Consider the following 12,359-nt stretch of genomic DNA (forward strand, 5'->3'; position numbering starts at 1 on the left):
GTTATGGAGGTGACAAAGAGTTCGTCATAAAGAGTTACGTCGATGCAAGCTTTGACACTGATCTGGATGACTCTAAGTCTCGATCTAGATACATATTGAAAGTGGGAGCAATTAGCTAGAGTAGCTTTGTGCAAAGTACTGTAGACATAGAAATTTGCAAAATACATACGGATCTGAATGTTGCAGACCCATAGACTAAAATTTCCCTCATAGGCAAAACATGATCATACCTTATTACTCTTGGGTGTTAATCACATAGCGATGTGAACTAGATTATTGACTCTAGTAAACCCTTTGAGTGTTGGTCACATGGCGATGTGAACTATGGGTGTTAGTCACATAAAGATGTGAACTATTGATGATAAATCACATGGCGATGTGAACTAGATTATTAACTCTAGTGCAGGTGGGAGACTGAAGGAAATATGCCCTAGAGGCAATAATAAAGTTGTTATTTATATTTCCTTATATCATGATAATAGTTTATTATTCATATTGGAATTGTATTAACCAGAAACTTAGTACATGTGTGAATACATAGACAAAACAAAGTGTCCCTAGTATGCCTCTACTAGACTAGCTCGTTAATCAAAGATGGTTAAGTTTCCTGACCATAGACATGTGTTGTCATTTGATGAACGGGATCACATCATTAGAGAATGATGTGATGGACAAGACCCGTCCGTTAGCTTAGCATTAGTGATCGTTTAGTTTTCTTGCTATTGCTTTCATCATGACTTATACACTGGTGCGCGTCGGTCCTAAACAAACGGTTTAAAACCCCTTTCCATGATGGCATTTCGAACCGTCGCCAAGTGAGTGTGGGCGATAGGGGGTCCTTCTCACACGACCCAGAAACCGTCGGGGATAGGGCCCCTACAGTACTCCTACTCGTTTCTGCTCGCATTGCCATCGCAGTCGGTATTCTGTGGTGCTACATTTACGATGCGCGGCCCATCACAAACGGTTCACTATTATAGAACGTGTATGACGCGCGACCCATCACAAACGGTTCACCGTTAAGAAGATTAGCTAATCATCGTATGAGTGTCGGACAGGATAACGAAACGTCGGACCGTCGTAACATCATCGTACATGACAACTATCGCACACGCTATTCTGTGGTGCAACGTTACGATGCATACTTCATCAGAAATAGTTCATGGTTGCGAATCGTGTACGATAATGCAACTAACACAAACGTTTAGTTTGCCCGCACCGTTTGTGATATTGTCTGACATCGCACACGCTTTGCAAACGACAATTGTGTGCATGCTTGCACATGTTTCCTCTCTGTGAACCATCTCAGATTATGGTGCATATCGCAAACGTTTGTGTTCTACCAACCGTGTGTGCCGCAAAAACCTAGAGAGCGTAATTTCACCGTAATTTAATTGCTGCTTTTCCAAATTGTACCGGATTTGGATTTGAATTCGAATATGCTACAGCTTTATTCATATCCATCAGGTTCAAACAACCAATGCATTATTCGATTCATAGGTACATATGTTCAAGAATTACATAAGAACCAAATAAAGAATGATGAACCATAGTTGTATACTTGTACTATTAAAGACGGTAAAGAAAGAGGCGAAATATATTCTGGTTGTTGAACAAGGTGAAGCGGAATGCCCATATTGTGCCCTCCTCCATGCAGAAGGCACGCACGACTCTAGTCCAACCCCTTGTGATGGCCGACCGCCCATCCTTCACGGTCTTCATGAAAACATCTAGATAATCATCGTGTTCTGGTAGAAATACTTTAACCTTTGCATGCCCACCAATCATGTAGTTTGAGAGGTAATCTTGAGTAAACTGCTTTGGCAACCACTGCAAAGGAATAAGATTTCAGACATTGTCATCTAACACAACTCATTATGGGCAGTAAAAAGAAGGCTGCAGAGTTCTTACTTACCATCCTGCAGTTCGCTGTTGTCTTGGATAAAGTGTAAACAAATAGTTTAATTGCCATCTTTGGACCCATTTTACTAACAATCTTTATCAGCTTCCTCACTTGATGCTGGTTCATCGATATCTCATTGCCCCATACGCAGAAAGGGTCGAAACACGGATCTTTACCAATGACATATGTACCTAAAAGCACCAAGTTAATATTAGAAGCTAAACAACAATTGCACAATGATGTAGTACAACACTCTTTTATAATATGTCTATATACATCCGTATGTGGTAGTCCATTTGAAATCTCTAAAAAGACAAATATTTAGGAACGGAGGGAGTATCTTATAACATCCAATATACTCACATATTAGATGAATTAACATCTTATATTATGGGCCGGAAGGAGTTTAGTTCATTCTTACAAATTATCTGCTGCTGTATCCACGGGTTACAGTTAGTTTGAGCTAGTTTGGGCTCAAATAGCCCTAAAGTATATCTAAACATGAGGGCTAGTTTGAGCTAGTTGCATCTATAACCCACCCAAAAAAACTAGTATCCAACCCAAGAGGTGCTAATTGGAGCTAGTTCTCCTAGTGCATTTATTGTCAATCTAACCCTGCCATCCAAACAACTCTTTGGATGGAGTTAGTTCAGGGTTAGTAATGAGCTAGAAACTAACTCTAACCTCTAGCTAAGTTGAGTATCCAAACAGGGTTGTGTTGTTGCTGTTGCTGCTGCTGCTCTTCTACGTATATCTAGACATCATTAGAACATTAATGTAACACTCTTCCTTGTTGCTATGTAGCCTAGGATTGCATATTTAGACATTAAGTACAGTGCATGTTGCTATGTAGCCTCAGATATATTACATATGGCCCTAGTTAACCTAAGGAAAAATGGGTTGCAGATATATTCAGTTAAAAGTCCGATTCACCGATTAGTCCCTTATCAGCCGCCGGCCTATATGGTACCAGCTACCGATATCCTGAACAGTGAGCAGATATAAGCCATGGGATGAAACTAACCTCGATGGAAAACAGCAGTCGTTCCCAAAATTGTCCTGTGTAGGTACATCAAGAAGCATGTTAAGCACAACAGGCTAAACATCAACCAAAATTACACATGGCAGACAAAATAATCTCCAAAAGATAGCTTCAGTGTGCAGGTTTAAGCACGCTAGTAAAGCAAAACAAGTGGAAAGGTGTGCTAACTGCAACAGGCCTAACATTTAACAACAAGCAAACATGGTCATTCAAACTGGTATTGTGCCGGTCTAAGTACACTGGTTATGGTTAAATAAAAATGGAAAGGCGTGTTAACTACAAGATGCAGCAACCAAATGTAGTCATTCATAGTGGTATTGTTGAAACTGGTACTGATGAAATTGAACTGCACAGTTCATACTTGCACATATAGAACATCACGTTGTGAATAACTGGAATAAACAAGGCATACTACGAACAACCAAAGATAGCATTTGAAACTGAACATATGCTAACTACAAACAACCGAACAATCAAAAAACTTTAAAAGAGGCATATGCTAGCTATAACAGGCTTAACAGCAAGCAAATATATGCATTCCTATCGGTATGTTTAAAACTGGATTGATGAAATGTACTGCACAGTAAATAATTGCACATATAGAGCATCACATTGTGAACAACTGAAATAAACAAATCATGGGTTTCCTCACTTGTCACAGATGGGCTCGTTCCCGTGGGAAGAGCACGGACCCTGGATGCGCTCCATGTTGTCACAGACGGGCTCCTTCCCCTTGGAAGAGCACGGCTGTAGGGTGCCCTCCCTGATGTCGCAGACGGGCGCTTTCCCCTTGGAGGAGCAGATGGGCTCTTTCCCCTTGGAAGAGCCGGAGAGGGTGCCCTCCTCGTGGTCGCCGTCGATGAGGTCTGACTTGGAAGCTGTGGATCCCAAGCCAGCGTCACAGAACGTGTCCTTCAGAAATGACAAAAGGGGATCGATGGCGATGTAGAATGGCAAATTGTTGACAGCGAGCCAGAGGAGATCAGCGGCGGGGCCATGGATGAGATCGACGGCGGTTGAACCCGAGGGGTTGGGGGTGGGCCACTTAACCTGTGACACAGCCTGCCTCAGGGCATCACTGTCGATGACCTCGATGTCATAGCCGGTGGACGAGACATGCCCGCATACTCTAGCCCGCTGCTTGAGTGCCTGCCGCCAGTAATGGTCGTCAGCTTCCTCGGCGACGTCGGGCGAAGAGACCGCTATACACCTCTTTTGGGCCAGTCGCTCCTCAAGCTCCATGGGAAGCGTAGCCGGGCTTAGGTTGCGACGCTCTGGAGTGGGGGATGGTGATGGGGATGGGGATCTGTGGGAAAGGGGGTGTTTGGCAGGCGTCATCTAAGAAACCCAGGGCGGACTGGGTATGGAGATCGGTGGGTAAGCTGCACGGGCAAACCGACAGATGTTGACAATGCAGGCCTTGCGGCGGTGGCGGCGGCGGCGGCGGTGGGGACTTTGCTAGGGTTTCGAGCGAGGGAGGGTGTGTGTGTGTGTGTGCGTGCGCGCGCATGCCCGAGGAGGTTTTGGTGTGTGTGTGTGTGTGTGGAGGGGGGCACGGGGTGTTTGAGGAAATGACGCGGGTACTGAAAATTTTACTACGCGGGAGTGAAATGTCGGGCTATTGAAAATTTTGATGATAGTGCATCGCACATGGTCCGGAGATAACAACCGTGTGTTATGAAAAAGAAAAACCCTCGAGGCGGGCAGATATTTTTGATGCAGGTGGGATTGGGAACAAGAAACATCGCACACGGTCCGGAGATAACAACCGTGTATTATGAAACAAAAAAAAACCCTCGAGGCGGGCAAATATTTTTGAGAGGGGGAGCCTCGTGGAGCCCAATGTACTGTGCGGATGTGTGCGTGACAGGTGCACCGGCGTGGCACACGGTTAGTTTGAGTGAACCATGTCTGTTGCATCATCCGACTTTTGTCTAATGTTCATAAATTTGGCGAAAAATGATGCGGGAGAGGGTCAGAACATGAACACACTTGCATGTGGACCAAATTTATGTATCAAAAGGGTGGTTTGATTTTCAAATACCAAATGCAACTTCGATGTGGCACCTCTCTCGCAAAGCGCACGGTATTGCTTGCCCCACCCCCCTCGTGTCGGCACGAAGGGAATCCTAAGCTATGAATGCATGCCCCCTCCCCCTCAACCGAGGTTCACCTAGCAAAGTGCGAAGTAGCTAGCAGCCCCCCTCCTCCCTCGTGTCGGCACGAAGGGAATCCTAAGCTATATATGAATGCATGCCCCCCAACCGAGGTTCACCGTAGCAAAGTGCGAAGTAGCTAGCAGCCCCCCTCCCTCGTGTCGGCACGAAGGGAATCCTAAGCTATGAATGCATGCCCCCCAACCGAGGTTCACCTAGCAAAGTGTGAAGTAGAGCTAGCAGCCCCCCTCCCTCGTGTCGGCACGAAGGGATTCCTAAGCTATGAATGCATGCCCCCCCAACCGAGGTTCACCTAGCAAAGTGCGAAGTAGCTAGCAGCCCCCTCCCTCGTGTCAGCACGAAGGGAATCCTAGCTAAGCTATGAATGCATGCCCTCCCCCCCCCAACTGAGGTTCACCCTAGCAAAGTGCGAAGTAGCTAGCAGCCACCCCTCCCTCGTGTCGGCACGAAGGGAATCCTAAGCTATGAATGCACATGCCCCCCAACTGAGGTTCACCTAGCAAAGTGCGAAGTAGCTAGCAGACCCCCTCCCTCGTGTCGGCACGAAGGGAATCCTAAGCTATGAATGCATGCCCTCTCCCCCCCCAACCGAGGTTCACCCTAGCAAAGTGCGAAGTAGCTAGCAGCCACCCCTCCCTCGTGTCGGCACGAAGGGAATCCTAAGCTATGAATGCACATGCCCCCCAACCGAGGTTCACCAAGCAAAGTGCAAAGTAGCTAGCAGCCCCCCTCGTGTCGGCACGAAGGGAATCCTAAGCTATGAGCATGCCCCCTCCCCCCCCCAGCCGAGGTTCACCTAGCAAAGTGCGAAGTAGCTAGAAGCCCCCCACCCCCTCGTGTCGCCATGAAGGGAATCCTAATTAAGCTATGAATGCATGCCCCCCAACTGAGGTTCACCTAGCAAAGTGCGATGTAGCAACCCCCCCCCACACACACACACTTTCAGTCGGCGGGCCATAGAGGCATATATCTCACCAAGATGGAACGTAAAACGGACCAAGAATAATCCACCTTGGCCGTACAACCTCTCTCTTGTTGTTGGTCAAAGTGATGGTCGTCCATGCGACCCCGGAGATGGGCTAGCTCACCAATAATCACGCAAGTAGCTAGTCCCCGAAGACAACCACTGCATGCGTGTGGCCCAAACATATGTATGGAGAGGTGTGTTTTTGAGTAACAATGAACAACTTTGATGTGGCACCGTGATTTCGAACTAGAAATCCCCACACTGAGTGGGGGTTAGGTTGACGATGCATATGTATATTACACCACACTTCAAGCCAACGGCGGGATTCATATATGCATGCATGCGTGCATAGTATATGCGCTCAAACTTAATTAGGTCTGAATCTCACCATGACCTATACTACGATAACACGAACCAAATGAAGAATCCGCCATGGTAACCTATCTTGTTGTTGGTCAAGGTGATCATGGATGTCCACGCGGGCCCACGAATATATAGGCTTGTCGCCGATAACCACGCGAGGGAGTGTATCGTTCGAAGGCAACCACTACATGCATATGTATGGAGGTGATGCGTGCATGCATGTTTGAATACACAACATTGATTTGGCACGTGTGTCAAAAATCATACACTAGCTCCCCACACAGAGCGAGATCGGTTCATGATGGTGTCGTTGTACTAGCCACTTCGACTCGATGGGAGGGATTCATGCGTACACATGCATGTGTGTGTGCTCAAAGTGTATCATGCATGTCATCCCAGAGCAAAAATAATAATCCCCTCCTAAGTCAAATTAACCTCTCTTGTTGTCAGGCAAAAAGAAGTGATGGACCAAGCGGGCCCACAGATGGAAAGCATCGATATCGCTGATAACCGCTTAAGTGGGTGCGAGAGGACAACCACCACCGCTTTGCATGTGGGCCAAACATATATATGTTGAATACCCAAAATGCACAACTTTGATGTGCCACATGCCTCAAAAACCGTAAACCATGCACCCACACAGAGCGAGGTTCATATCAAGCGTACTACATATGATGGTCCCCTTCCCCCCTCTTCACCGCATACTATATGCTCCTGCCGTAATATATGTACAACCCAAAAGAATCCTCATCGATGGTGAAATTAATTAACCTCTCCCGATGTAGGTCAAAGTGATGCATGCATGCATGCATCGACGATGGCCTCGTGGGCCCACAGATGGAAGCGTCACACGTGAGTGTCCTAGCTAGGATATATATGCATGTAGCCCAAAAAGGTGTTGTGTGATGTTTGAATAACCAATTTCACAATTTTGATGTGGCACGTGCCTCGGTAACCAAAAAATCCCGACACTGCGTGAGGTGTACTTGTTCACGGACGCATACGTATAGTATATATGCTAGTCCCCTCCCACCTCTTCGACGCGTACTATATACCACCATAACACAAACAAAAAAGATTCTACCTTGCTGGTCAAATTAACCTCACTGTCGGCTGTTCGTCAAAGTGATGGACGATGACCTCGCGGGCCCACAGAAAGCGTCACACGCGAGTATCGAGTGTCGTGTAGGACAACCATCGACTGCATGTGGCCAAAACATTTATGTATGAAAGGGTTGTGTAATGTTTTAAATAACGATTTCATGACTCTGATGTGGCACCAGCCTGCCTAACAAAAACGGCCAACCCACACAATGGCTCACAACTCGTAGTGTACTGCGAGCCACCCGCCACCCCCAGACACACACACCCACAAACACACCGCGAATCCACCACAACTACGATGCATGTTAAATTAATTATCCCGCGGTGAACATACATGTTACCAAAGGAGGGACGTTTTAATTTCAAAAAAATCGCAGAGATCATTTAGACGTTTTAGTACATTGATTCATTGATTTTCTATGGGTATAATGTGCAAAAATCAAATTTGAGCTACATGCACACGTGCAGTGCACCTAAATGGATTGCAAAAACACATGTGTCTCACTCGGTGCATGTTTACTCCCCGTGCAACAAATTTCAAACATTGAGAATCTTGATTTTTAAATTCTAGTACATCCAAAACTTATTTGAAGTTCATGAAACTTATCGTGTTGTCATATGGACACCAATACAAAGTGGCATTGTACTTTTTTGTCAAATTTGAGACCAGTTTTGATGTAATCTTTATCTAATTATAGACGGGAGATTATTAATAATTGGGAACCAATATCCCAAACGGATTATTTATTCGAACCATGAGCGTTAGACCAACAATGGATACGTGCCATGCTTCGGTTAAGCAATAAAGCGGCAGCATTAATCATCCCAAAAACAATATACGTGCCGCCGCGTGACCCATGTGGCGTGCGAGTAGGCGTGAGTTAATGGGACACATGCGAGCAGTCCGCCGCGCAGGCAGACGGGGAGGCGTGCGTGCAGGTCTGTGAATTGACGGAGGCGTGCTCGCTGCACAGTGTCATCGAGAGGCGTGTGAGTAGCTGTGTGAAACTTTGGTAGGCATGCTAGCAGTCCGGTGCGCTCCCGGCGAGCCATCGGTTTGACCGCCGCCCACCTCTCTCCCACAACTCCCACTACTTCATATTAATGGTGCGCCCGAGCGGCCGCACCCCCCATCCTCGCTACGCACGCACAATCCTCTCTCTCCGCTTGCATCCTCGACGCCGCCCTCAGTCCTCAAAGCCGTCAGTGTATGAGGATGCTGAAGAAAATATGCCCTAGAGGCAATAATAAAGTTATTATTTATTTCCTTATATCATGATAAATGTTTATTATTCATGCTAGAATTGTATTAACCGGAAACATAATACTTGTGTGAATACATAGACAAACAGAGTGTCACTAGTATGCCTCTACTTGACTAGCTCGTTGATCAAAGATGGTTATGTTTCCTAGCCATAGACATGGGTTGTCATTTGATTAACGGGATCACATCATTAGGAGAGATGTGATTGACTTGACCCATTCCGTTAGCTTAGCACTTGATCGTTTAGTATGTTTCTATTGCTTTCTTCATGACTTATACATGTTCCTATGACTATGAGATTATGCAACTCCCGTTTACCGGAGGAACACTTTGTGTGCTACCAAACATCACAACGTAACTGCGTGATTATAAAGGTGCTCTACAGGTGTCTCCGAAGGTACTTGTTGGGTTGGCATATTTCGAGATTAGGATTTGTCACTCCGATTGTCGGAGAGGTATCTCTAGGCCCACTCGGTAATGCACATCACTTAAGCCTTGCAAGCATTGCAAGTAATGAGTTAGTTGCAGGATGATGTATTATGGAACGAGTAAAGAGACTTGCCGGTAACGATATTGAACTAGGTATTGAGATACCGACGATCGAATCTCGGGCAAGTAACATACCGATGACAAAGGGAACAACGTATGTTGTTATGCGGTCTGACTAATAAAGATCTTCATAGAATATGTGGGAGCCAATATGAGCATCCAGGTTCCGCTATTGGTTATTGACCGGAGACGTGTCTCGGTCATGTCTACATAGTTCTCGAACCCGTAGGGTCCGCACGCTTAACGTTTCGATGACAGTTATATTATGAGTTTATATGTTTTGATGTACCAAAGGTTGTTCGGAGTCCCGGATGTGATCACGGACATGACGAGGAGTCTCGAAATGGTCGAGACATGAAGATTGATATATTGGAAGCCTATATTTGGATATCGGAAGTGTTCCGAGTGAAATCGGGATTTTACCGGAGTACCGGAGGGGTTACCGGAACCCCCCGGGGGTTAATGGGCCATAGTGGGCCTTAGTGGAGAAGAGGAGAGGCTGCCAGGGCAAGGGCCGCGTGCCCCTCCCCCCTAGTCCGAATAGGACAAGGAGAGGGGGGCGGCGCCCCCCTTTCCTTCTTCTCCTCCACCTCTTTCCCCCTCCACTCCTAATCCAACAAGGAAAAGGGAGGGAGTCCTACTCCCGGTGGGAGTAGGACTCCTCCTGGCGCGCCCCCTCCTGGCCGGCCGCACCTCCCCCCTTGCTCCTTTATATACGGGGGCAGGGGGCACCCAAGAGACACAACAATTGATCGTTTGATCTTTTAGCCGTGTGCGGTGCCCCCCTCCACCATAGTCCACCTCGATAATACTGTAGCGGTGCTTAGGCGAAGCCCTGCGTCGGTAGAACATCATCATCGTCACCACGCCATCGTGCTGACGAAACTCTCCCTCAACACTCGGCTGGATCGGAGTCCGAGGGACGTCATCGGGCTGAACGTGTGCTGAACTCGGAGGTGCCGTGCGTTTGGTACTTGATCGGTCGGATGGTGAAGACGTACGAAACCGCATTGTGCTAACGCTTCTGCTTTCAGTCTACGAGGGTACGTAGACAACACTCTCCCCTCTCGTTGCTATGCATCACCATGATCTTGCGTGTGCGTAGGAATTTTTTTGAAATTACTACGTTCCCCAACAGATGTTGCCGAAGCGCCCCATCGGAGGGAGTGGCGACGCCGGGGCTACTAAAGCACCGGAGCACGGCGTGGAGATGGAGACAGAGGTTGCCATCACCGCTGGCGAGTTATCGCTGCACCCTGACATTGTCGACGGCGTCGAGCTTCCACAGCCGGAGGCAGAGTTCCACACCGACTCCGACGACCACTCCGGCGACGAGTCCGACGACCACTCCGGCGACGAGTCCGACGACGACGGACAGCTGGTTAGTCATCTATACCCATTTATGTGTCAAATAGATCATAGGGTTTCTCTGGTTACTCCTGCCTCCCCCTTTTCGGAATAGAAATCATGTGGTTATGTTCTCCCAATCCATGAAATCTGAGTAAGTTTCGTTAGATCCGTGTAGTGTATTGATTGTTTGAATGGTACAGGTGATAAGTGATTAGTTGTTTCATCTGTGCAAATGATTTCTGCTAGTAATCCTACTAGGGTTAGTGTTTCTGCTAATAATTCCTAGCCAGGACTTGACAATTGATTTTGAATGACCTACATATGTTTGTGCCATTATTTTCTTCAAGATTGGTCTGTACATAGAGATTGTGCTTAAAAATCAAACCATAATCTCTGGATATGTATAAATAAATAGCCATAAATTCCTAATCCTACTTCACGACATGTAATCAGTGATTTGATGCCAAATTTGTTTTACTATTTGTATAGGTGCTGCCTGACGATGTGGACAGCGAGGATGAAGATGCCCAGAGGAGGTACAAGAGGCGAATCCTGAGGGAGCTCTATGCGTATTAGGACCTGGAACTGTTGGGGAACGTAGCAGAAATTTAAAATTTTCTACGTATCATCAAGATCAATCTATGGAGTCATCTAGCAACGAGAGAGAGGGGAGTGCATCTACATACCCTTGTAGATCGCGCGCGGAAGCGTTCAAGAGAACGGGGTTGATGGAGTCGTACTCGTCGTGATCCAAATCACCGATGATCCTAGCGCCGAACGGATGGAACCTCCGCGTTCAACACACGTACGGAGCGGGGACGTCTCCTCCTTCTTGATCCAGCAAGGGGGGAGGAGAAGTTGATGGAGATCCAGCGGCACGACGGCGTGGTGGTGGAAGTAGCGGGATCTCGGCAGGGCTTCGCCAAGCGCAAGCGGGGAGGAAGAGGTGTCACAGGAGGGAGGGAGGCGCCAGGGCTTGGGGTGCTGCTCCCATGCGCCCCCCACTATATATAGGGGTGGAGGGGGCTGGTTTCTTGCCCTCCAAGTCCATTGGGGCGTTGGCAAAGGTGGGGGAAAGAAATCCCATCATTTCCCTTCCCCACCGATTGTTATCCCCCCTTTTTAGGGATCTTGATCATATCCCTTCGGGATATGATCTTATTCCTTCTAAGGTGGGATCTTGGTGCGCCTTGACCAGGGGTGTGGGGCCTTGCCCCCACTACCCACGTTCATGTGGGTCCCCCCATGCAGGTGGGCCCCACTTCGGAACCTTCTGGAACCTTTCCGGTACAATACCGAAAAAACCCGAACATTTTCCGGTGGCCAAAATAGGACTTCCCATATATAAATCTTTACCTCCGGACCATTCCGGAACTCCTCATGACGTCCGGGATCTCATCCGGGACTCCGAACAACTTTCGGTTAACCGCATACTAATATCTTTACAACTCTAGCGTCACCGAACCTTAAGTGTGTAGACCCTACGGGTTCGGGAGACATGCAGACATGACCAAGACGACTCTCCGGTCAATAACCAACAGCGGGATCTGGATACCCATGTTGGCTCCCACATGTTCCACGATGATCTTATCGGATGAACCACGATGTCGAGGATTCAATCAATCTTGTATACAATTCCC

The sequence above is a fragment of the Triticum aestivum genome, chromosome 4D (assembly GCF_018294505.1).
Source record: "Triticum aestivum cultivar Chinese Spring chromosome 4D, IWGSC CS RefSeq v2.1, whole genome shotgun sequence".
Classification (NCBI taxonomy): Eukaryota; Viridiplantae; Streptophyta; class Magnoliopsida; order Poales; family Poaceae; genus Triticum; species Triticum aestivum.